This window comes from Jaculus jaculus, chromosome 5 (assembly GCF_020740685.1).
Source record: "Jaculus jaculus isolate mJacJac1 chromosome 5, mJacJac1.mat.Y.cur, whole genome shotgun sequence".
Classification (NCBI taxonomy): Eukaryota; Metazoa; Chordata; class Mammalia; order Rodentia; family Dipodidae; genus Jaculus; species Jaculus jaculus.
The window spans coordinates 162,121,202-162,147,986 of record NC_059106.1 but is presented as its reverse complement, the minus strand read 5'-3'; the positions used below and the strand labels follow the sequence as shown (position 1 = coordinate 162,147,986).

General features: G+C 46.4%; 1 protein-coding gene across 1 annotated transcript in view; it reads left to right on the top strand.

Moving 5' to 3' along the window:
• The first annotated feature begins 1,277 nt into the window (after positions 1-1,277).
• Positions 1,278-26,785, top strand: part of Kcnj6 (potassium inwardly rectifying channel subfamily J member 6) — a 283,658-nt gene continuing 258,150 nt past the window's right edge. The window contains exon 1 of the mRNA XM_045150778.1: positions 1,278-1,510. The gene's annotated coding sequence lies outside the window, so the exon portion shown is untranslated. The remainder of the gene's footprint in view (positions 1,511-26,785) is intronic.

Here is a 26,785-nt window from a genome sequence, read left to right as displayed (position 1 = left end):
GAAGCAAGTTGTGAGGAGACTTTAGAAATGAATTAATATTTTCAGTGTGCATTGCAAAGCGAGAACGGTGCAGAGAGGACCACTATGGGATGCCCCCACCCCTCCCTGAAATAACAACACAAAGCAAGTTAATTCAAAGGTGGGAGTGTTTGCTCTAATAACGCAGTTTTGCAAACAGTTCAGGCTATGCTGGGGAAAGACCACATCCTTTATTAGCAAAGTGCGTGAGGGTTGTACGCATCTGAGGGGGCCAGGACATGGGACAACAGCCTGGGCCACAGCTAAAACCCCCCGGAGTTGCAGCTCATCCTTGGGTGACCCAGCTGGCTTGTAGCGCCCCCTCCCGGCCGCGGTGGGGAGCACGTGCCTTCTCCAACCTGATGGGGGGGGGGGGCGCCGGGGCGGCTGGAGGCAAAGACTAAATCCCACCAAAGAGGAGCCCCAGCCAAACACTGATTCCCCAAACTTCGGGTTTGTTTTTTTTTTCCCCCTGCTATCCAAGTGTTTCTCCGGACATAATTTACTTACAGATGGATGTGGGGGCAAGGTGGGGGACCAGGGCGAGGATGGGAGCTTTGCCCCAAAGGTACCACCCCAGCAACCGGGCACGCACGTTTGGAGAGCCGGAGTGGAGGGAACCTGGCGGATCCGTGGGTTTGTCAGAGGCCGCACCCCGCCCCTCCGCCGGCCGGCCCCCTCGCAGGCTGGGTGAGTGACAGTGGTCCAGGCTCCCGCCCCCGCCCCCGCCCCGCCCCGCCCCCGCGCTGGGGACCCGGGCTGCGCGTCCGCCGTCGTCCAGCGCGCGGCGCTGCGCTGCGCGCCTCGGATGCCGAGCCGCCTCGGTGCGCTGCGTGCGCTTGGCATAGCGCGGCTGGGATCGAGGAGCAGGCATCGAATCTGCGGTTTCATGACGTCTCGCTGCATGCTCCACCACTTTGCTCCTAACCGAGGATCTTTTTTTTCTTCCTCCTTTCTTTCCTTTTTCTTTTTTTTCATTTCCTTGCCTCCTGCCACTCTTGTTCCATCCCTCCCTCCCTCTCTTCCCGGGCCTGCCCACGCGCACACCCCTCCGCCCTCCGCTGGGCACCCCCCCCCCAACACCAGCGCCCAGCCCTCCCGCTCGCTCCCAGCCAGGGGGAGCCAGTACCCGGCCGCCACCGCTGCACCTGGCCGGAGAGGTTGGGCGGGCGGAGGGAAAGGAGGGAGGAGGGACGGACCGAAGTGCGGGGGGATCCTCGGGGACCGGCAGGCTGGAACCCAGAGCTGGACCAGCCGCTCGAAGAGGAGAATGGAGTCTCCCGACAGCCTACTGGAGCTGATGTGAAACTGGACCATCTGCTTCCAGTTTTTCTTTGCCTTTTCTCTATCTCTCCTCTTTTTTTTTTTATTTTTTATTTTTTATTTTTTAAATTTCCTTCCCTCGCCATCCATCGTGGAGTGAATTATTCAGTCCCGCTCCGTTCCAAGAGAGGAGATCATGATGGAGTGAATCCACCCTGCCCGCCTTCAGGTAAGCGGTGCGCTGAGTTGCTGGGAGGTGAAGATGTTGGTAGGGACCTCCGGGGCCCTCGGTTCGCCGCTCCCGGGTGCTCAGCCCTCCCGCGGGAGCTGCATCCATCTCCACTCCACTCCGCTGAGAAACATCAAGTCCAAGTCCACCAGAGGCAGGAGAAGCCAGTTACATAACAGAAGGGAAATGTGTTTCGTATGGGGTTTCATTAGCAACTGAAAACTCGCACGGGGAGTTGTGGGGGGAGGAAAAGGGGGGATCTGCGTGCCCTGGGCGCCGCCGTGAGGGTCAGGGGTTTACAAGCATTTCAGCATCGCTGGCAAAGACCAAAAGAGCTGATGGACCCGGGCTGGCAGGCGCGGTGGCTGGCTCTGGAGGCACGGGCAGTTAGGAAAAGCCCGTTGTCTTCGTGGCAAGCTGTGGTCTTTGATCATGCCTACAGAGGAGAAGGAAACGTGCGAAGGAGGAAAAGTGAGAGGTGGAGAGAAATAGACCGTGAGAAAGGGGGGGAGAGAACTCTGAACTGTTCTCTATCTGTAAAGCCGAGACAAGGCAAGCGGAGGAAGAACCGTGAATAGGAAGGTGTTTCTGCAAGTAAACAGAATTATTTTGTAACGAGAAGCAGAAAACAGACACCCTTTGGATAAAAATGAGATGTTTATGGCATTTAGGGAGCTGGTCGACTATGCTGACTTTGCTGTGTCCTGGCATCAGGACGTTAAGCTTGAATTAGTTTCTAACTGGAATAACATTAGATTTCCCAGAGCCCAGTGAAACCTTGGGTGGATCCACAGGTATATATCCACGGGGCTCAATATCGAAAGTCTTCCAGGGAGTAAAATACATCTTTATAGAAGCAATAACAGGAATGCTTGGGGGGAGCGACCTTAGTGGTAAAAAAAAAAAAAAAGTACTAGAATTTTCTAAAGAATCTCATGTCCAGCCCCATCCTCCCCCTTCCAAAAAAAAAAAAAAAAGAGGAAATAAAGCCTCCTGTATTTGGGAATTGTTGATTCGTTACGTCTGCAAAGTGTCCCCTGACAGGTTTACCCAAAGTCTGGCAGATCTGGGCAGCTCGAAGGTACAGGGTGCAGAGCCCTATCCCTGCCAGCACTGTCCCCCGACTACCTTTCATTTGTTGAGAAAGGAAAGGGGCTTGTCCAGGAGCTGCTTAGCGAGAAAAGGGGCTTGCTACAGTCAGGGCTGAGCTAACGAGCTTCGCCCATTTTGCCTGGAGGAAAAAAATCTCCATGGCGACCCAGGTGGGAGGGGAGATGGAAGCTCCAGTCACAAGGGGGTTGGGGGAAAGCATTGGATCAAACTTTGCTGGCTCCAAGCAAAGATATAAGCCCGCCGCGTGCCCTGAGGGGGGGGGGTCCCAGGGCATCAGCTGTGCCCAACTCCCTGTGGATGACCCGCGAGAGGGCGCTGAGACCTGGCCGGGGCTCGCCTCCAGCTGGCAAAGTTTCCCCTGAGAGGGTTCCCGGCGAGCTCGGGATTCAGCACCAAGGCCAGAGCAAGGCGCGCTTTTCTCAGCTGGGATTTTTCAACTGTGGTCTTGTTTCCTAAAGACAATAGTGCAAAGCCCTCAGGCTACTCCAGCTAGCAAGTCCAGGCTTCTATGATCTTAGAAAGCCAACCGCCTTCTATAAAGAATGATTGCCCATGCAGAATCTGGACATAAGGTTATCTGTAGAAATATGTGGTGCACAGAAGTTTGGAAATCATTCAGTTCAGCCAGGACGGTCTTTCATAGCAACTTCAAAGACCAATAAAACAGAACAGCAAAAGACCCAAGCTGACCTGAGAAACACACGCGCGCGCACGCAAACACACACACACACACACAATCAGATCCGGGAAAGTGTCTTTGGCTCAGGAAAGGAGCCATTCAACCTTCACCTTTTTACATTCCTCTGTAACTTTGTGCTGGGCATAGATTTCAGGAGGGCACTGTGATAACTTCTGGACAGTGACTGGCGGGCCCACCAAGTCCTGCCTAAGGGTCCTAAGACCCCAGAGGAACCAGCAGGCAGGGAAACAAGTTGTTCTTCATCCAGACTTCGCAGGATCCTGGGCGGAGTGAGGACTGAGGACCGGTTAGGAGTCAGTGCTGGGATCTCCAACACAGTGTGTGAGCTGGGTGTACGCATTCCCCAGATTGCAGACGTAAGGAACTGAGACAAGTCATATCTAGAAACATAAACAAGGAAGAAAGAGTGTAGGAGGGGGAGGATTTATCATTCAAATCTGCTTGGACACTGAGGCAGGGAGGAACAGGTAAGTCGAAGAGCCAGGCTGCCTTACCTATCTATCAGAAGCTGCCCTGTGCCCTACTGTCATTACCTGCAGTGGTGAGTCCTCACTGGTCCTGATTCTGGTGGGGAAAAACAATGCAGCAAGGTGGCATCCAGGTGCGGCAGGTGAAGTTTGAGCTGGGGGACTCAGCCGAGACTTGACAAGTGGTAGATGTGGGAAGTACTTCTTCAGTCTCCAAGTAGCTTTCCTCGTGAGGAAGCGCTTAGATATGAGGTCTTGACTTGGTTCTGGTTTGATATTCATGAAGGCAGATGAGACACACCTGGTTTTCTTCCCAGGCATCCCAACAGTAGGCATGTTGTTTTCTAAAGGGAATACATGCAGCAGAGTTGGGCATGGTGAGAGAAGTGTGTGCATGGATGTTAGTCCTTTTAACTTGTCTCTTGCTAGTGAAGGCAGACTCATGCATTGTATGAAGGTGAGATCATTCACTATTTCTTGAATTTCTGTTCTACATGAATGTTGACAAGTTTGTCTATGCATGAATTTATAAAGGTTGTTATCCAAAACAGAGAGAAATGGTGCATGGAGCACTGCAAGGACAAGCCGTACTGTGGCTGTGATCCATCTGTGACTGCCACCAGAAGGGACATGGAGATCAGGGATAAAGACAGAGTCATATAGGAACATGGGTTGGTAGGTAAATACAGCAATGTGCCTGTGAGTACTAAATCCAGGTTTCTTCATTCTTATGAAGAGGAATGTAAATTTGGTCACTGTTTAGGTCTGGTGCATTCTATGTGCACATAAGTTAACTCAGGGGAAGTTCCTTAATCAGTAGCTTTCTGAGGCTGGAGAGATGGCTTAGCAGTTAAGGCACTTACTTGCAAAGCCAAAGGACCCAGGTTCGATTCACCAGGCCCCACAAAAGCCAGATGCACAAGGTAGCGCATGTGTCTTGAGTTCATTTGCAGCAGCTGGAATCCCTGGAGTTCTATCTGTCTGTCTATCTATCATCTATCCATTCATCCATCTCTTTCTTTCAAATAAATAAATAAAAATAAAATAAATAGCTTTCTGTTCTGGAGTATTCTGTGCTCATAGAGTCAGCGCTAAGTTGCCAAGCTATGACTTTCCTGACTTCCAGGGTGGTTAATTGCTGAACAATGCTTCATTATGTCCTTACGTAGTCAACGGCACACTCAAAGATAATTGGTTTACCTATTTCGAGTAAGATCTGTGAAGAGCGACTTCTTAAAATTTACCCCATGTGCTCGGTTCCATTCGCAATCATTGAAAAAAAAAAAAAAAAAAAACCTGGTGCCTATCCACAATGTATCTGAAACAGCTGCAAATGGTGTGTTCACCAGTATGACACAGGTCATTATGTGACCTAAAGAAATATGTGAGTGATTTCCTCTGAGATATAAGAAGGCTTCCACTCATTCGCATGCTTCTCCTTATCCCCTCACAAAGCTTCTCTAGTTCACAGGATTAAAAAATATGAAGATAGCTACAGAGTCATTTGGAAATTAAAATGTATGGGTATGACCTTATAGAATAGTCACTGACTTTCACAGAAAATAAGGTTGCCCTCCAGGGCTCAATGTTGAGCAAGTCGACATGAAAACCAGGTAGATTCTTTACTGAAAGCCAGACAGGCAAGATGAAGCTCCTCTTCTTCTTCTTCATTATTATTTTAATGAAATGATACAAAAGTAATGTAAATTGGGAAGGTGGGCCACAGAGCAGGACCGTAAAGCAAGGATGCTAGGATAAAAGGTAACTACTTGTTTTTAACAGCTTCAAAGTGATGTGGGGTTTTTTTGCATTTTTAATTTGTTGTATCAGAACTCGGAGCTTGGTGGAATTAGGTTGTTTAAATTTAATTATTACAGAGTTATAGCATTATTAGATGGCATCTATTGTTCCTTCGCTCTATGATTGGCATCAAAGAATGAAAAGACTGGAGTTTTATGAAACTATCACACTTGGTAATATCAGTAAAGGAAGTTGTTGGTTAAATTTTTAAAAATCACCACCATGCTCCTGTCACATTAAAGGCTTCTGGTTAACTGTGGTAGAACTATCTAGAACTATAGAAAAATAGCATGCAATCACTTGGGGTGAGAATACACTTCAAATTCTATTTTGAATAATTGCTAAGACTTATCTCTAGAAGTAATTAAGACGCAATACAAAGAAGCGATCATCACGACTGCACCTAGTGCACTAATCGTATTCTCGATCCCCTCCGACAACACACTAATACATACATATACTTGCTACCACTTAATAGCACTAATTAATAGCAGAATTAGCTGCCTCAAATAAAGAAGAAGTTATTTTTGAAAAGATATTCAAGGTGGAGAGATTGCTAAGTGGTTAAGGCACTTGCCTGCAAAGCCTAACCGCCTAAGTTGGATTTCCCAGTACCTAAATAAAGCCAGATGCTCAAAGTTGCTCATGTAGCTAGAGGCCCTGGCACTCACATTTATATTCTCCCCCCGCCCTCTCTCTCTCTCTGCATGCAAATAAATAAAACTATTTTTAAGACATTCAGTTTCCTAAGTACAGCCTGGATCAAACCAGGCCTTGAATCAACTATAGGTATTCATTTGGTTATGGCCCTCAGAGACTAACTTAGCCCTGGGCATCATGGGCAAATGACCATTCAAGTCTATTTTATATGGAATGGAGTAAGCCCATTAATCAATCAACTTTCCTAATTGCAATATGAGAAGCTAACCTAAAGTTAATCAAGTATCAATTTAGTTCATGACTATACTAATGTCTTCAGGTCAGACTCAGCCCATTAATTCTTCTCACCTCATATTTCAGCTCTCTCTCTTTCTCTCTCTTTCTCTCTCTGTGAGAATGAGAGAGAGAGAATTGGCTTGCCAGGGCCTCTGCCACTGAAATCGAATGCCAGATGCTTGTGCCACCTAGTGGGCATGTGTGACCTTGCACTTGCCTTACCTTTGTGCATCTGGCTTACATGGGACCTGGAGAGAGATTGAACCTGGGTCCATGGGCTTTGCAGGCAAGCGCCTTAACTGTTAAGCAATCTCTCCAGCCCATCATTTTTCATATCTCCCTATAGCTGTACTTAGAACCCAGAACTATGTACTGTTAAGCCTTTTAGGAAATTTACTTTGGCTAACTTCCCCCCATCAGTCTAATTCTCAACCACAGAAATGTGGTTTCTGCTATGAAACCTTCACAGAGGAAGCAGTGAGTGAATCTGTGACAAGATCCATGTCCAACATCTGACATGTGATATGATCTGAGCCCCTTGTACACAACAGGAGGAATAAACTAGGACTGAATCCTGCTGGGGGAGGGTCCTCTTCACATTTACAGGTATACACTCTTCCTACTCAGAGGGAAGACTGGCTTTTTATTTATTTTTATACAAGAAGGATTATTCAGCTTTAATGAAATGTATTTAAAGACAAATTGAGGCATACCATTTTATGGAAATGAAGACTTCATCATAAAATAACTGATCCTAAATAAATCTGTAAATTAAATGTAACTCCAGGAAAAATACAGGCCTTTGCCTGGAATGTGACAGTATGAATGAACAATGTACAAAGTAGAAATAAGAAAGAATGACTTAGATGAGCAAGAAGAGTGGGAAGAATTGACCAACAGCTATGAAGGCTTAATAAAAGACCGTGTGCTGGGCTGGAGAGCTGGATTAGTGGTTAAGGTACTTTCCTGCAATACCTAAACATATGAGTTTGATTCCCCAGTACTCATGTAGAGCCAGATGCACAAAGTGGTGCATACATCTGGAGTTTGTCTGCAGTAGCTGAAGGCCCTGGTACACCCATTCTCTCTATCTGCCCCCCTCTCTCTCTACTTATAAGTAAACTACTTAATTTTAAAAAGACAATGTGGCACCAATGCAGAGATGCATGAAGAGGAGAATACAGAACCAGTAATGGATTCTGATGTGTAACAGTGTATAACAGCAGTGACATCTCAGGCAGTGGACGTATATTAGACTAGTCAGTAACTAATAGATTGGCAGAAAAGAACTGGATCTATGAATTTAAAAAAAAAAATCTAGGCATGGTGTCTTAAAATTCCTATAATCTCAGCACTTGGGAGGCTAAAGCTGGAGGATCTTAAGTTCAAGGGCAACCTGACTTCCAGACCTTGTCTCAAACAAACAAATATAAGAAAAACCAAGTGGATTAAAGACCTAAAGGTAAAAAGACATGCTTCCAGATGAACATTCAATCCCCTCAAAATTTTTGCAAGATTAAATATATAAGAAAATGTAGGGAATAACATAAGAAGAGCATTCTAAGACCAAAACAAAAAATACAGGGACTATATTATATTATATTATGATGAAAAAAATAAAACTTTAAAAATCATGTTTTTTGAAAAGAATCTAATAATTTAGAGATACATAATCAAGTCTTGAGGAAATCTGTGACTAGAATTTACTTTTTTATGTGTGCTTTGTGTGTGTGTGTGTGTTCATGTGTGCACCTGGGTGTGGAGATATGTTAGGTGTCTTTCTCAATTGCTCTCTGCCTTATTTATTGAGACAGGGTTTCTTATTGAGCTCAGTCCTCACCCACCATGCTAGACAAGCTGGCCATCAAGCCCTAGGATATCTTCCAGTCTCCACTTCCCTCTCCCAGTGATGGGATTACAGGCATGCGGCGTGGGGCTGCCCCATCCAGCATATTACATGGGTGCTGGAGATCTGAACTCAAGTCCTACTTCTTGCACACCAGCAAGGGCTGGCTTTTGAAATGATGTTTTAAATTCCTTCCTGTCAGTCAGCAGGACTACCTGAGAATGGCAGTGTGCTTGGCAGGTGGCATTGCCCTGGCCTCTCAGTAGCTATATTTGCATCAAGGTCTGAGCACGAAGTTCACTTTTTATAGGTGAAACAGTAACAACATTAGTAACAGCCTCGGGATCTCAATTGCTTGTGAAACAAATGCTCTCACCCTTGAGCCACATACCTTTGTTGGCCAGCTGAGACTCTGCCTGGTTTCTTCTTCATTCAGGAATCCAAGCTGAAAGACCTGGCTGATCTGGAACACTCTACTTCTATGGCAGAAAGCAAAGAAGAATGCCAAAAAGCGCCCTTAAAAAAATCCCTGTTCAGGGGATGGAGAGATGGCTTATGGTTAAGACGCTTGCCTGCAAAGCCTAAGGACCCAGGTTCAATTGCCCAGTACCCACGTTAGCCAGATGCCCAAGGTGACACACACATTTGGAGTTCATTTTCAGTAGCTGGAGGCCTTGGCATGCCCATTCTCTCTCTCTCTTTCTCCCTTTTCACCCCCCTCAAATAAATATGTTAATTAAATATTTTATTAAAATCCCTGCTCAGATGTGGTACAAACCATCCATTCATTCTATGGTCCAAAGCAAGTTATACACCACACCACTGCCCACGGCCAGTGGATGGACATGTATGCTTCTTCCTCGGTCAGGTACCGCAAGGCCACAGCCACAGTGCAGCCAGAGTCTTCTTCCAGGGTAAAAAGCAGGCAACAGCTACAGGACCCGCTGCACTGTGTATGTGTCCTTTACCAACGCTGTGCTTGGTTTCCTAGTTTAGAAGTGAAAACAAGAGGACAAGCATCTTCCCAGGGGTGTGATGAGGGCGCTGTGACTGTGAGACACGCCTGGCACGAAGAGGGATGCTTTACCCAGCAGAGGTTGCTGTACCTTCACTGCCTGTGGGTTAGGCTCGGTGCTCACTGAGGCTGGTCATCGTTGCCTCCCTTGGTCCCCTCATTTTTCGGTTATCTGCTGCCAGCCTCAAGCTGAAAATATTTCATCTCTCTCTTAACTCGCAAGACCCAGAGAGTACATCCACATCACTTTTTTTTAAAATATTTTATTTTTGTTTATTTATTTGAGAGAGAGAGAGATACAGAAATAGACAGGTAGACAGATAGAATGGGCGCGCCAGGGCTTCCAGCCACTGCAAACGAACTCCAGACGCGTGCGCCCCCTTGTGCATCTGGCTAACGTGGGTCCTGGGGAACCAAGCCTCGAACCAGGGTCCTTAGGCTTCACAGGCAAGCGCTTAACCACTAAGCCATCTCTCCAGCCCCATTCACATCACTTTTACTGCAGTGTGTTATAATTGTTCTATCTTATTAACCGATTGGTTAATTTCCTCTGGGGCCACGTGTGTCCTGTGTGCGCTGTGGTCTGTGTGCGGCGTGGTCTGTGTCGCCATGTGCCACCCTGTGTGCTCACTGCAGCTCCCTGTGGCTGAGCTGAGGTGGTTGGAGGAGAATGTTGTGTGTCCCCCTCCATCACTCACTCACACGATTAGTCCTTGTGAGGGACTATCTAACCGATTCTTGAACATGCTGTTCGCCAAACCCGGCAATGCTCCAGTCCCTGGAGAACTAGGATTACAGAGCCCACTCAGCTGTTTATAAGGATTCTGGATCCCCCATGGACTCGCTCTCACGCTTGCACAGGAAGCACACTTAATCGCTGAACCATCCCTTGTGCCTCCCCATAGTTTCTTTCCTGCTGCATGTGTGCATGTTCATGTGTGTCAGCGTGGGCATGTGTGTGTCACAGCGCTTGTGGGGAGGTTGGAGGACAGCTTTGGGTGTCGGTCCTCACCTTCCACTTTGCTGGAGGCAGGGTCTCTTCCTCCCTTCTCACTGTAGCTGTGTTGGGATAACAGGTGCTGTGACGCAGCGTCCAACTTTACAGGTGTGCTGGGGATCCAAACTCGGGTCCTCACGCTTGCATGCAAGTGCGTGATCCCCTGAGCCATGCACACATCTCTTACTGTGCCTAATTCATAAGGAAATTTTTTTAATTTTATTTTTATTTATTTATTTGTGAGAGACAGAGAAAGGAAAGAGAGAAAGAAAGAGATGGAATGGGTGTGCCAGGGCCTCCAGCCTCTGCCAATGAATTCCAGAAGCATGTGCCACCTTGTACATCCAGCTTATGTGGGTCCTGGAGAATTGAACCTCAACCCTGAGTCCTTAGGCTTCATGGGCAAGTACTTAACCACTAAGTCACAAGGATATTTGAATAGGAGAAAATGAAGTATGTATAGTATTTGGTACTATCTGTGGTCCCAGACATGGATGGAGGTCTTGGAGAATTCCCACAGATAAGGAGAGACCACCATAATGAGATAGCTGCTGAGACAGAAGATTCTTAAACCTCAGCAATTTAACAAAATAGATTCCTCTCATTTCCTCAAATCTAATTTTGGGACCCAAATGGTTGAACATTGTCACTTTTAATACATGGTCTCCAAGATCTCCCAAATGTTGGTATTCATCTAGTCATCAGGTAAAAAGACACACACACACACACACACACACACACACACACACACAGAGAGAGAGAGAGAGAGAGAGAGAGAGAGAGAGAGAGAGAGAATATATGACTGTGCAGGATATTTTAATGAACTCATGCCAGGAAGTAATGAATGTCACTTCTGTCTTTTATGCCCATACCTGACTGAGAAAGGTCCATGGAATTGTAGTTTAACTCTGTGCCCAGAAGAAGGGAATATTATGCCCAGTATATACTTTGGCATACATACCCAGTAAAAACATATGGTGTCAAAGACATATATATCGTGTGGGTCAGGAATAGAAGAGGACAGAAGATATTGTTTGCCCCATAACAAAACAATTCCTGGTGGAAATAGAATTGTAGTGTGGCCTTGAGTCAGTCTTCAATGAGATTTAAAAAATAAATAAATTAGTTGGAATCTTTTGACTTTTGGAGTGGGTGCAGATGATGTTTAGGAAAAGAGATGTAAATTCATATCATTTGGCTTCTGACACTCGAAGAATTGCTGCAGTAGGTACACATAAGAGCCAACTTAGGCTGGAGAGGTGACTTAGCAGTTAAGCACTTGCCTGTGAAGCCTAAGGACCCTGGTTCAAGGCTCAATTCCCCAGAACCCACTTTAGCCAGATGCATAAGGGGGTGCATGTGTCTGGAGTTCGTTTGCAGTGGCTGGAAGCCCTGGCGCGCCCATTCTCTCTCTCTCTCTCTCTCTCTCTCTCTCTCTCTCTCTCTCTCTCTCTCTCCCTCTCTCTTTCTCTCTCTCTCCATTCTCTCTTTCTCTCCCTCTCTCTTCTCTTCTCTTCTCTTCCCCCCCTCTCTCTCCCTTTCTCTCTCTGTGGCTCTCAAATAAATAAATAAAAATTTAAAAATGTTTTAAAAAAAGAAGAGCCAACTTCACACCCCATGCTTGGGATCCACTTTCCTGACAATTACACCCACACTATGTCTAAGCCCGCTGGAGAATTAGATGCTGTCTTCCAATACTGGGGGCTTGCAGTTGACTAGCAATTTGCATTCTGTTTGGTATAACATAAGCGTCTATAAGTTAGACACTTGCTGTACATTTAGGATGAATTCATCTAACAACAGTGTCTGTGTTCTCCTGGAAATAGACTGTGTAATTTATAAGCAATTTCAGAACCTCTGCCTGCCTCAAGGAGAGCAGGTACCCTTGGGAACTATGATCCATACCTTTCCACTAGAAGTGAGAGACAGGTGGAGTGCTCCATTACAACACAGATAGGAGAAAAGTCATGGAAAATGTTGTGAAGGCCTTCAGAGAAAGAGCCAGAAGAAGCAAGACAGTGATCTGTGATGTTTCCATCTCTCCATTCCTTCTCCCCTAATTCAGACATCAAAGCCATGGTCCGTTCGAGCAGGACACAGCCTGAAATACTTGATACCACTCCCATATACCTTCCTGGAGTTACACTGGGTTAAAGAATGCTAGACCAGTTTAAAAACCTCGCTCCTCCAAAGTAAATAATGTCTCATTGTAGAATTACTGTTTTAGGAAGGTTTTGGAGCAGTTAGGGGCTGGCTTCTCTGCCACCGTCTCAGAGAGATACAACCTAATTCCAACATATACAGGAGGCAGAAGGCAGGATGGCAGGTGAGGCCAAACTATGTATTACAAGTAATAGAAGGACAAGCTGGGGTTTCTCATGAAGAGTACTTGATGGTTGCTTTTAGACACCCCGATATTTGAAGCCAGAGGAGGATTTCAATCATCCTGCTGGGTTCCAAGTAATAGAAGTAGGACTTACCAACAGAGACTATGAATTTCGTTCATCAGTTCAAAATGTGGAAGAATTTTCTGTAATCAGAGCAATGGTCTATCTTTACACAGCCCTGACTTCTCCATTGCTGGGAGGCATAAGGAAGCTGGAAAGCTGAGAAGTGGCCTTGGGGTGTGTATTGGTTATGTCACTCCTTGCTGTGACCAAATTCCTGACAGGAAGCAGTTCAAGCAAAGAAAAAGCTTGCTCCAGTCTACAGCTGGACGTTACAGTCTGTCAGAGCTGGGAAGGTGTGGGTGGCGGCAGGAGCTTGAAGCAGAGCTGGTCACATTCAGTCCACACCGAGGAAGCAGAGAGTCGAATCTGTGCTCAACCAGCTCTCTCCTTTTTATCCTGTTCAGGACTGCCCAAGTTAAGGAAGGTCTTCCCAACTAACCTAATACAGGATAATCTCCCACAGGCACACTCATAGATTTGTTTCTGTGGTGATTTTAAATCCTGTCAAGTTGAAAAAAGCAGAAACTAACCATCACAAGGTGCATGTGTTTTAAAATCCCTGCCAGCACAGAGCCTTCGGATGTCCTGGGGGCAGTCATACTCTTCTGCTTCATTCAAGAGGTCAGACTGGACCTCAGTGTTCCATGGGGGCCTTGTTTGATTACTTATCTGTCCTTTCTCTGTATCACAGGTGAAGCCCTTCTCCCCAAGTGACATTTCAGTGCAGGTCAAGACCACAGTGAACACATGACTATCCTATAGGAGCACAGGATTCACCACTCACAGGATAGACTTACCACATGCTGTCATCATAGCTCTGCCCTCAAAAAAAAAAAAACCTGAAAATAAAATACCTCCCTGGAGATTTCTCAGTGGCCTTGTGCGATTCTTTTCAGAGTTGGACCCTGTGGTCCATCAGCTGGTACTTCAGATGTGTAGCGCCTCGTGTCCAATAGCTAACGTGTCTTAGCGCTGTTCCTGCGGCTGCCACAGAATGCCAAAAACTGCTAATTTATAATGAATGACCCCTTGTTGGCTCATGGTTCTGGAAACCAGGATGGCAGTGGAATCTTCACAAGTCCTTCCTCCCTATCGCTCCACAGTGGAAGGCAAGAGGGTAGATCATGCTGAAAGAGAAAGTGGGGAGGAAGCCAAACTTGACTCCTTTTGTGACTAATCCCTCTGGACAGTCATGTTGTTCCTGCCTTCATGCCATCAATCCCTCCTTTTAAAAGTCAGTTTATTCTCACATGTTTGTGATTGTGTATGCGGTGGTGCAGGGGAATGGAGTGCAAGGGTCTCTTACTGCTGCAAAACAGTTGCCCTCTGGCTTTATGTGGGTGAGTGGAACTTGAACCCTGGACAGCAAACTTTGCAAGTACTTTAACCACTGAGCTACCTCTTTAGACCCCCTCCCCCAAGCAATCCACTCTCCAGGTGAGAGGCTTCCTGACCTAGCCACCTCACTATTAGGCCTGCCTCTCAACGGGTCAACGGATTAAATTTCCAACACACAAACCTGGGGTATACATTTGAACTATAAGCTCAGTGCTGATAAAATAATGCCTGCTCATAAGGAACCCATTTTCAGTAGTGGAAAAGAAGGAATGGAGCCTTCATTCTCCCTGAAGTCTCTCCAGAGCAGACTGTAAGTGTGTGTTTAGGTTTTCAGACTTTTTAACATCCTTCCTGGGGTGGCCAACCTGGCAGAAGGGAAGGAGAGAGAGAGGGGTGGGGAGGACACAGGGATAAAGACAGATACAGAGATAAATAAATAAATTCTATCACGTGTAATCGTGGGTGTGATTCCTTCAGTGGTTCGGAATCTGATTTAGATGGTCCATTCTCATCTGCACTTGAAGGCCATTGAGTACCAAGTCAGTATTTCTCGTGTCTCTTTGAATCACCACAGACCAGTCTCTGTACGCAGAGGGAAGCAGTTCAGCTGCCACTACAGAGTGTCCCAGAACCTGCAGACACAGCTTCCTTAGAGAGCTAGATATGAATGCACAGCTGGACCTCACAGCCAGTGAATCTGCACCTCTGGGAATGGGACCAACCATCTACACACCCCCTCCAAGGATCTTGACGCACCCTGATTTTGAACATTGCTGGCTAAACCTTTCCTCAAATCTGCTCAAGGCTCAAATCTGCTCGAGGGAGGGAGAAAATCTGAGGCATGCTGCCCCTTGTGGCCTCCTTCCCACAAGAAAGGCTCTGAGAACATGCTCACATAGGAGCTGGGCAAAGCACTGAGGGTGGAACGCTGGCCCACCCTCCACGGAGTGGGCAGATCTCATCAGGGCTCAGTGCCTAGGGAAAAAGAGAAAAGCATCTGGTCCAATGGATCAAATATGCCCCATCCTACTAAGTAGCAGAGATTATGGGCATAAACCAAGGCTTCTCTGTTATTCTCTTTGTATTAATAGATCATTGAATCTTTAGTTAATCCATCCAGAAGCTTTTCTTTTCTTTTTAAAATTAATAGTGCCATTTATTATCATTTAAATTAAAGACAATATTAGCAAATAAGAGTGCTATACGCTCAAGCAAAGCCATATTAAGAAAGATGAATAGAGAGAGAGCTTATTGTGTCAAACCTTGCAGTAAAGTTAGGGACAATTACAGTTATATAACATTTACTTTAAAATATCTTTCGACCATCTTTGTGAATTGGCCTTCAGCAGCCATGCCCTATATCATCATAGCTCCTGAGATGAGCTAGCTGTCAGTTCTAGAGTGAATATGAACTCTGTAAGAAAGTCACAAGAGAGATGAGTAGTGGATCACTTGTCTAGCATAAGCAAGACCCTAGGTTCCATGCCCAGAACTGAAAAATAAAAATGCAAATCTAAAGAAATCATAAAGGAAAACAATAAAAATTGTCCTGGTCAGCCCTCCAAAGCCGCAGACATTAAGAAAACAGGAACCCCGGACTGGAGAGATGGCTCAGTGGTTAGAGAGGTTTCTTGCAAAGTCTGATGGCCTGGGTTCAATTCCCCAGTAAAGCCAGATGTGTGAAGTTCATCTGTGGTGGCAAGAGGTCCTGGAGTGCCCATGCCTCCATCTCCTTGCAAATAAATAATTTAAAAAAATAAATAAAACAGCAGCCTTAATGTACAATGCAAAGGGACATTAGGAAAAGATGGACAATAGTCATCAGGGTTACTGTCCATAGGAAACAGCTGAGGTTACGGTAGGACATGGCTAAGTCGCGAGTAACAGCCTTGTGCTTAGGAAGGTGGTCAGTAGAGACAAGAGGACTTCCCACATGAGAAGTGGCTCCTCCCTCCAGCACGCATCAGCAATGAAGACAGACAGGCAGGCAAGAGCCTCGTTCAGCTCTCCATGGAAGGAGAGTTTGAGCCATGCACTGGTATGGTGCACCGGGGTGTAGATCTTTAGAAAGTAATTGCTCTGATTGGGGTCAACCGGGAAGATACACAAGGGATTTCCATCTGCCCATCCGTGTGTGAAGTAAGCTGAGAAGGACATGCTGGGCTTAGGAGACAGCCCAGAGCTGGACGGACAGGCAAGGAGACATCAGCCTGCTCAGAGTGGTAAACTTGTAACGGAAAAAATGGTCCAGGTTTAGTGCCGTCAGCGGTGCTGAAAGCAGATGATCACTCATGAGCCCAGGGAGCAAGCTGGTGATGGATCCCGTCCAAGGAAAGCTCCCACGCTGCCTTCATGGGCGACAGGAGCCACATGTGGCTGGGGGCCAGGTACAGACTGCTGAGGTGGTTCCAGTGAATGAAGCCACACTGCTGGAAGCTGCAGCAAGGAGGGAGGGCTGTGTTGTGTTCAGGGGCAAGCAGCAGTGAGACCATGTCTTTAGGGGTACGTCCTTCCTGGGGGGCACTGTGGGAAACTCACATTCTCTCCTAGAAATACATGACAAACATCACCTCTGCCCGTGGGGTAAAATTCGTTTATGCCTGTAGGGAAGTGGCAGGGAAGGGAGGCCCCAGGGAAACATGAAATCCACAGTGGAAATCCAAAATGGGCCTTAAGTGCCGCCCACCTTCGTCCAACAGTAACCCTGATGGCATGTCCCACTTCAGTACAATGTTAAGGGTGGGTTGATTTAGAACTTTGAAACAAGTGAAGATTATTTCTTTTTACAAGACTCCAAAATGATCATTTAAAATGGGAGCTAAAATACCTGGCTCTCAGTGAACTTTGTTTTTCAGTGAAATAGTATGTTCAGCCTGCACCACGGAGACAACCCTTCTCCTTGCTATTCTGCTGTGTGGAGTGTATGTGGAACTCAGCAATGCCGAGTCTTTGGTGAGCCTCAGCTAGCAGGTTAGGTTGGGCACTAGGTTGATAATAGTTCTTGTATAGAATTCCAGGATCAGACAATCTATTTTACCTGGATAGCTTTACTTGTAGTCACCCGGACACCACCAGTTTTACCCACAACAGCCCTCCCATGGAGTGCGTGCCCTTGGATTTTACTGTAACAAATAGAGAAGATGGCACTGTGGCCCAGTGACACACCACGTGAGTCTGGAATAGCAGAATTCAATTAAAACTCATAAGCTGGGGCTGGGGTAAGGGGCGATGGTTCAGTCAATAAAATGTTTGCCTTGTGAGCATAAGGACCTGAGTTCAGATTCCTTGCGCCCCTATAAAAAGGTGGGCATGTAAGTGCAAGCTGATCATACCAGAGCCCAGGCGGAAGAGACAGGCAGACCCTTAGGGCTTGCTAGCTATCTACTCACGCCAAATCAGCAAGCTCTAGGCTCCATGAGAGAGCCTGTCTGGAAAACCAGGCAGAAGAGTGATTGAGGAAGAGGCTAGATGTTGATTCTCCACACACATGTGCAGCACCCTCATGCACACATAAGCACATGCACACACATGCAAAGGAAATCACCAGCCTTTTCCAAACAGACATTTGCACTGAGTTAACGGTTTCTTAAGATAGGCAATTGCTAAACTATTCTAGATCCTTTTCACATTGCCCTACATCCATCTAAAGTAAGTTGTCCTTGTATTGCAAGAGAAGTATCAGGAGTGCATCAGCACTGAAAAGGTCACCCTGTCATATCAGCCGACAAGGGGTCCTGGTGAAGAAAATCACCCTCGTCCTCAATGCACTGTTCTAGGTCTTGCAATATGTGAAACTTATTCTGGTTTGATCCTTGCTTCCTGTCAGGAATCTTGATGTAATGTGCATCTTTCCCTGTTACATATCCAGATGTTGCCATCGACAGAAATGTCATGCAGAGTGGAAAGCTCTGGATACCCTTTCTAGCTGGTCTCCCTGGTCTCAGACGCCAGTGACCTGCTGGAGTCACAGCCAACCGTATGTTCAACCTTGAAACAGGCCTGAGGGCTGGAAAGATGCCTTGGTGGTTAAGGTGCTTGTTTGCAAAGCCTAGGTGTCAGGGTCCAATTCTCTAGTACCCACATAAAGCCAGATGCACAGAATGGCACGTGCACCTGGAGTTCACTTGCAGCGGCAAGGGGCCCTGGCACACCTGCATTCTCGCACTTTCTCCCTCTCCACCCCCCCCACCACACACACAGGGCAGGGTAAATATGGAGTCAGCAGAGAAAGAAGAAACACTGAGTGGGGTCTGGAACATCTTAGCATCTGAGCAAGGGCTGGAGAAATGGCTTAGTGGTTAAGGTGCTTGCCTGCAAAGCCTAAGTACCCATGTTTGATCTCTCTCCAGATCCCATGTAAGCCAGATGCACAAAGGTGAAGCAAGCACAAGGTGGCACATGCCCACTAGGTGATGCAAGATTCTGGAGTTCGATTAAAGTGGCTGAGGCCCTGGCACACCAATTTTTTCTCTCTCTCTCTGTCTCTAGTTCACTATCTCTCTAAGCAAAAATAAAAAAGAATCTGAGATAGTAGGAGGAGGAGAATGGGCTTTGGTTTTGAATAAGGATAGAAAGAGGCCTGGAATGTGAACAGGATGGCCAGAGCCAAAGGTTATGAAAGCTCATGATGACCTTGAAGGAAGGGTAACAAACTTGCTGTCATCTCAGGCTGATTCAGGTTTTTCAGCTGGCCGCAGATCCTCAGGAGAGAATCAGCCCATCGCACCTCACCAGGGCCCCAGCTGAAACCAAGAGTAACTGGGGAAATGAGCAAGAGAGCTGCTTTCTTGGTGAACCTGGTACCAGCACAGGGGTGAAGGAGACAGACACAGAGAACACTCAACTCCTACCAAACCAGAGATCCAGAGACACAGAGGCTCCCAAGACCTCATCACTGAAGCAGACCTAAAATAAACCCAACATAGCTTAGAGAAATTCATGGAAGAGGGGGGCAGAAAGATTGTTAGAGCCACATATCAGGACATTATGCACAGAGATATTGCCTCCTCCCATAACTGATGGCTGCTCCCACAATGCACGACCCATATTCCCCAATGAGGAGGGTCCCCGTGGACGGGGGAGGACAGGGAGGAGGCTAACAATGGTACCAACATGACTGTATACATACTGTGTACATAGCTAATAAAAAGAAATCTTAAACAAACAAACAAAAAAAAACCCTTAAACTTGCTGTCATCTCAAAGAAATTTAAAGGATAAACCAGGCATCAGGGGTTCAAGTCACTGAGCTTGAGATGTCCATTGCAATATAGGAAAACTTCCACCAAAACGCTGTCGTGTCCCTAGATGGATCTTTCTCGCCTGTGCTAGTGTGTGCTGGACAGCCCTCAGCAACCGTCTCCAGGCAGATGCTTAACCAGTGTGTCAGGAGGGTGACTCCTAACTCCATAGTGTCTATAGCATCTGTTGCGGTTTGAGTGTGAAACATCCCCCGTGGGTTCATGTGTTCAAATACTTGGTGCCCAGTTGGATGCGCTGTTTGGGTAGCTTGTGGCATCTTTGGGAGGCAGAGCCTTGCTGGAGGAAGTGGGCTGCTGGAGGTGGGTCTTGAGGTCTCTGTTTCCTAAAGTATGACCTGCCAGGCCTCCAGCTGCTGCGGCTGTGACTTCCCTACCAAGATGGAATGCATCTCCTCACATTTCAAGCTAGAACAAGCTCTTTCCTTCTCAAAGCTTCTTCATGTCAAGTAGCTGGTCACAGCAATGAGTATAAAGTAATCAACACAGCTCATTAGTCGGTAGGACTCGGGCAGAAGTTCCGGAAGCTATACAAAACTCTTTTCTTCGGAAGATGAAAACACTAATTTCCATGTGGTCAAACTGCAGCCATTTCTGTAAGTTCAGCATGGGTAGCGTGTATGGAGGGCTCAGGGGTGATGGGACATGAAAACAAACTTGTGTTTTCCCAGAGTGAGGTGTCTCGGTGCAGGCACCTACACTGCATGTCACTCAGGTGCATTTGAATAATGGAGGAAGATAAAACAAATGTGTGTGTCAACTGGGACCAGGCAATGACAGTCCCCTCTCCAAGGCACCTGAAGGTTGAGCAGGATTCATGACACTGGTCTGTGACATCTCTGCACTGGTATTTTCCTAACAGGTTGTCTTAAAGATTTCCCAAACCCAAGTTCTCATGCCATAATCACATTTCCCTTCAAGAGGCCTGCGGCTGTGGAGCCAGCTGAGTCATGCCTCTCCGTAAGAGGAGCTGTGACACACGCAGCTCTGCTTCGTGCGTTAGCTTATCTCTATACTGTGTTCCCCAGCAATAGGGATTTCGGGGGAAGAAGGTTAGTGTAATGCTGTTTTTTCATGCCTTCTGCTTCAAAAATGATATGAAATATTATAAAAGTAAGGACCTTACAATGTTTTTCAGTGTTAAGGATATATGTTACTTCGGGGAATGGATCTGCTACTTACAAAGTCATTGGTAGGACCTTAAAGGAGATATCAAGTTTTATGATAAGAGTCATGACCCTGATACATCACAGGCACCCACATCATCAAAGACCACAGTGTACTTCACACAGCATACTCTCAGCTTAAGGGAGACAAGCACATGCTTAAAACAAGACCTTTTCTTCCAAATGCACAAGGTGGTGCATATGTCTGGAGTTTGTTTGCAGTGGCTGGAGGCCCTGGTGTGCCCATTCTTCCCCCCCCCCCATATATATATCACATGCCACACACAAAAATAAATAAATAAAAATCTAAAAAGAGAACTTTTGAACAACTGACTTTGGCATTTTAGATTAAAATTCTGCTCAATCCTAGGTTGAGTAGACAGCCCAAATAATTTAATTAAGCCAAAACACTCCATTCCTGAAGTACTTTTAGTCATCAGCTTATGAAATCAAGGCCAAGTTAGTGATGACTACAGATGAGTTTCATTCTGAGTGTAGAGGCATGTGTGGGTAGGAGGAGCTGCCCACACCCCTACCTGTATGCCACAGTGCTGCCTATGGCCTTCATTAAATGGGCTGTTTTCAGACCCATACCAGGGAAGCTTCTACCCATGGAAATGTAAACATGCTGAATACAGGTGTGGCCCCAGTTTAAAATTTTTAATTTTTACATATTTTACAAATATTTTACTCTGTTTATTTATTTGAGGGAGAGAGAGAAAGAAGCAGACAGAGAAAGGGAGAATGAACATGCCAGGGTTTCCAGCCACTATAAACAAATTCCAGACACATGTGCAACCTTGTGCATCTGGCTTATGTGGGTCCTGGAGAATTGAAGCTGAGTCCTTTGACTTTGTAGGCAAGTGCCTTAATCACTAAGTGATCTCTTCAGCCAGTGGCCTCGCTTTTTTTTGTTTGTTTGTTTTTGTTTTTCAAGGTAGGGTCTCACTCTAGCCCAGGCTGACCTGGGATTCACTATGTAGTCTCAGGGTGGCCTTGGACTCATGGCGATCCTCCTACCCCTGCCTCCTAAGTGCTGGGATTAAAGGCGTGTACCACCGCACCCGGTTTAGTGGCCTCACTTTTGAAAACCAGCCTGCTCTTTCTCTAAACTTCTCTTGAAAGTAGCTTCCAAATTTTGACTCTACCATTGGGTTTTGTTTTTGTTTTTGTAATTTTTTATGAGAGAGAGAGAGAACTGGTGCACCAGGGCCTCCAGCCACTGCAATTGAACTCCAGGCACATGGGCCACCTTGTACTCATGTGCAACCTTGCACACTTGAGTCTCCTTGTAAATCTGGCTTACATGGGACCTAGAGAGTCAAACATAGGTCCTCAGGCTTCGCAGATGCCTTAAGCCATTAAGCCATCTCTTCAGTCCTCTCTCATTGTTTTAACTGTCCTATAAAGCAATGAACACTTCTTAGTAACTCAGTGAGGTCTAAGCTTATACTACCTCACCAGTGACTGAATCCCATCCACTGATTTTACCAAGGCTATACTTTACTTATGTCATGCAAGTAAACTATGTTCAATGCAGATGAACTAAATTAAAAGTAAAAGGGAAAGCAGAAAGGAAAAAAGAAAGAAGGAGTGAATGAAAGAAAAGAGGGAGGAAGGGAGAGAAAAGAAAAGGGAGAATTGAATAAAAAAAACAAAAGGGGAGGAGAGCCAGGCATGGTGGCGCACGCCTTTAATCCCAGCACTCGGGAGGCAGAGGTAGGAGGATTGCCATGAGTTTAAGGCCACCCTGAGACTACAGAGTGAATTCTAGGCTGGCCTGGGCCAGAGTGAGACCCTATGTTGAAAAACAAAAAAGATAAGAAATAGAAAGGAGGAAGATAAGAGCACCAGTCGTAAATATGTGGGTTTATTCACATACAAACTAAAATTAGATTGTCATACACACTATTTCATTCCCTGTTTTCCTTACCAAACAATTATGTCATTGACTCTTGAGTCAATAACTGTGGTTAGACTGCAGATTCCTGTCCAAATAGGTCAGGTCAAAACCTCCTAACTGACTCTTCTTCATGCCACCAGGAGGTCTTTCCTTCGTCTGTCTCTTTCTTCCATCAGATCCTTGTGATATTGCTACTTGGTTGGCAAGAGCCTCTATTGCTTCATTCCTTAAGCCCACGCTCATGTATCATCCACCCTCAGCCCTGTCCTCCTTCCTGGCTTAAATCCCTCCATCACACTCCTAACCTTCTAAAGAGACAGCTAAGCTAGGTGCTGATGCTGTAAGAAGTGAGGTTCTCTAGAGCTTGTGGAGGGAACCTAGCATCACAGGCCTAACCCAGCACAGAGCAGTGACTGATGCTGTTGCAGAAATAGTGTCCTTATGTGGCTGCATTGGAAAAATCTTGACCTAAATTCACTGAGGATAGCTCACGTCATTTATGTGGGGTACGTCAGGTTGATCCCACTTTCTGTCATAAAATAATGTGAACTTTGAGTGTGAGGTATCAGTGTGATTGCTGGGTGAAGAGTAGGCAGTTTTAATAAGCTCTTATTATGTTTCACAAAGTCACCCATCATAAAAGCTGTGCTTTTCACACCCCACTCATGTCCCATACTGGGGCAAGCTTTAATCACAGAGCCTCTAGCCCCATGAGGAATCTGACTGCATGTGAGGTCATTAAGAAAACTGGGCCAGAAGCCAGGGATGGTAGCACACGCCTTTAAATCCAGCACTTGGGAGGCAGAGGTAGGAGGATCACCATGAGTTCGAGGCCACCCTGAGACTACATAGTGAATTCCAGGTCAGCCTGAGCTAGAGCGAGGCCCTACCTCAGAAAACCAAAAGAAAAAAAGAAAAAGAAAACTGGGCCAGGTCCTTCTTAGCCACCAGAACCTACACCCACCTAAGCCACCCCATCACACAGACTGGGAGTGATGTACTGGGCATTAACTCTCCCATGCTGCAACTGAATGATATAGGTTTTTAGCCATAATGTCCCATTCTTTAAGTCAGTTGATTCTCACAAGAGCTCAGTGGGGAAAGCCACAGGCTGCCTGCTTTGCAAATGGCCAAGGAGAACCAGGTTCACATGGATTAAATAATGTCCCATCGCCAGGAGGTATAGTCAAGGGACTCTGGCTCCAGCTCTGGACACAGGGCTGTGAACTCTTCCTGCCTCTTCTCTTGGCACCCCCCTAGGCTTTATTAACAGCCATTCTTCAATTAATAGTCCTGGCGGAAAGCATCCCAGTGTGTTCGCTGGAAGACAGTGTGAGCGAATCAGCAAAACCATGATGGTACATTGGCCTCGACCGTTACAGCTTTCAGATTAAAGCAGAGAGAAGAGAGAGAAGGAGAAGAAGAGGGAAAGGGTGAAAGGGAAGGAGGAAGGGAGAGAGAGAAAAAAACACTCCAGCTAAGGACAGCTTCCAAACAATTACTTTTCTAATCTAACTTGGCCATATTTCTTGGCAAATACTGTTTTCCCACTATGAGTTCACAGACTATTATTAGTTTCTCATATGTGTAAAAAAAATACCATTAAAGCAATGTCATGATTTCTACTGTGATTATACACAAAAAGAACACTGCCTCTTGCCACCCCCCCAACTTTCCTCCCAGTCCTCAGTGAAGGGAGAATATTCCTGACAGAACTAAAGGTTTCAGCTTCTTAAAGGAAGAAGAGGAGATACCTGTTGACATTTTTTAAATTCACTTTGTGAAGGGTGTTTTTTTTGTAACTTTATTTTAAAAATTGAAAATGTTTTCTTATCACAACGAAATATTTTAAAATTTTGTCTGTATTAAAACTTCAATGAAGAAATCTCAGCAAGATGGCAGTCACCATGAACCACTGTCAATGACTCCCAAAATAGTAGAAGATGTAGCCCCCTTCTCTGGCTGGACTCTCATTTTTAACCAGTCCATACAGTGTCAGACGCCATAATGATTAGCTTGCCTAGTGCCTCTGATAGCTGGTGCCTTGATATTATCCACATTTTAGTGATGGAAATGCTAAACCTGGGAAGGAAGGGACATCCTTTTGGGCCACATGTAAATGTGTGTGGGGGACGCATTTGTGTGTGAATTTGCATGCTCATATGTATGTGACATACATTTGTGTTCAGGTACACACATGTGTAGGTGTGGGTAGAGGCTAGTGGTCAGTATAGGGTCCTCCTCTGCCCCTCCCACATTATTTATTGAAACAAGGTATCTCACTCAACTCAGAGCTCACCAATCCAGCTAGTCCAGCTAGGAAGTTTGCCAGAGAGATCCACCTATCTCTACCTCCCAAGATCCAGGATTAGAGGTATGTGTCACAAAACCCAGAATTTGCTTGGTTCTAGGAATACACACTCAGACCCTCTCATTTGTACAGCAAGCGCTTTACCGGCTGGCCCATTGCCCAGCCTGGGAACATTGGTGACTCCACCACTGCATGACACGTGTAGACTGCAGTTGTCAGATGTTAAACCGAAAAGAAATGAAATCCAATGGGAACAACTCTCAAGGGGCACTTTTCATTGGCCAACATGGGGAAGAATTCTCCGTGGCTGGGAAGGACACTAGAGCCCCCTTGAGGAACATCACTGGGTGAAAACATGGGATCGCACGGATGTAGGGCCGCAGTCGGCATTCAAGGATCTCAAACAGTGCTCCAGGCTGTCCGCTGAGTGTGCCCGTGAACTCGAGGGCAGCAACGGTGACAATGCCTGTACCTCTCACGAGAGCTTCCTGTACAGTGCTGCGGCTGTGCTTCTAGAGACTTCCTTACGTGAGAGGCAGGGATTCACAAGCAGAGCCCTGGCATCACTCAGCCCAGACACACTGGGGAACGGAGACTTCTGACCATGGGTGGTCCGCGTGGGAGATTCCTGCACCACATAAGTGACAATGGAGGCTTGGGTTTGGACATATCAAGAAGATAGTGGTCTTCTGGAACAGTCTCTCTACCATAGACATCCCATGATGCACAAATATTGAGGAGCAGGTGACCTGTCGGGGGTTAGACTTCTGCCAACTTCACCTGGATGCCCAGCAAACAGGCAGTTGCGGGTGACACCAGGTTTCTGGAGTCATAGCCTGGGCAGCCAGCCTGGACACTTTCATTCAAGAGGAGGGGGGTGTCTACCCACAAAGGAACCCAAAATGCCAGTGGGGCATCAGACAAGCACGCGTCTCCAAAGCCCTGAAGTCCTGAACGCAGAGGTTTCTAGTCCTTGAGTGTCGTTATTTTATTTCTTCACCAAGGCTTCCCCTCTCCCTCCATCCTCTGACAACAGAGTGAGGACTCAGCCCACCTGGCTGGTACATGATCCAAGACTTCAGAAGCCATCAAACCTTGGGGTTGTTCCTAGGAGCAAAGCAGAGACAGTGCCACACCCTCGGCCTGGCATCAAAACTACGTCCCCAGCACCATTATGTTGAATGCTTGGTCAAGTGTGAGTATCCGATATCAAATTCCACAGGAAGTGAGGTGTCCACATCAGTGGTGATGGATTCCTTTGGCTAGGGAGTGTGACTACCAGAGCTAAATGGAACCACCTGAGGGATTACAGACCATACCAAGGCCACCTGGCTGTGCAAAGCTTGTGCTAAAAAGGGCACTTATGTTTTTAAGACTTGGGGGAGGAAAAGGAAGAATGTCCAAGAACTAAGCGTGCAAGCTAGAGGGATGGCTTACAGTTAAGGAATTTGCCTGCAAAAGCAAAGGACCCAAGTGCAATACCCCAGGACCCACATTAGCCAGATGCACAAGGGGGTGCACATGTCTGGAGTTCGTTTGCAGTGGCTGGAGGCCCGGTGCGTCCATTCTCTCTCCCTCTCTCTCTTACTCTCTCTCTCTCCTCTTTCTCTGTCAAATAAATTAATTAATTTAATTTAATTAAATATTTTTAAAAGAACACCAAGTTTTTTTTAAAAAAAAAAAGAAGAAGAAGAAGAAGAACTAAGCATGGTGCTGGGAAGAAGACGCTGTAGGTAAATCACTTGCCATGCAAGCCTGATGGCCTGCTCTTGCATCCCCAGAAGCCACATAAAGCCACATGCAGAGGTCAAACGTCGGTCTTCCCAGCACACCTGCAGCAAGAAGGGAGGCAGAGACAGGAGAATGCAGAAGCTCATGGGCAGCTACCCTGACAGACAGAATGTGGCAGTGAACAACTGAACCCTGAGAGATCCAGCCTCAAACAAGGTAGAAGGTGAGGAGCAGCCCTTAAAGCT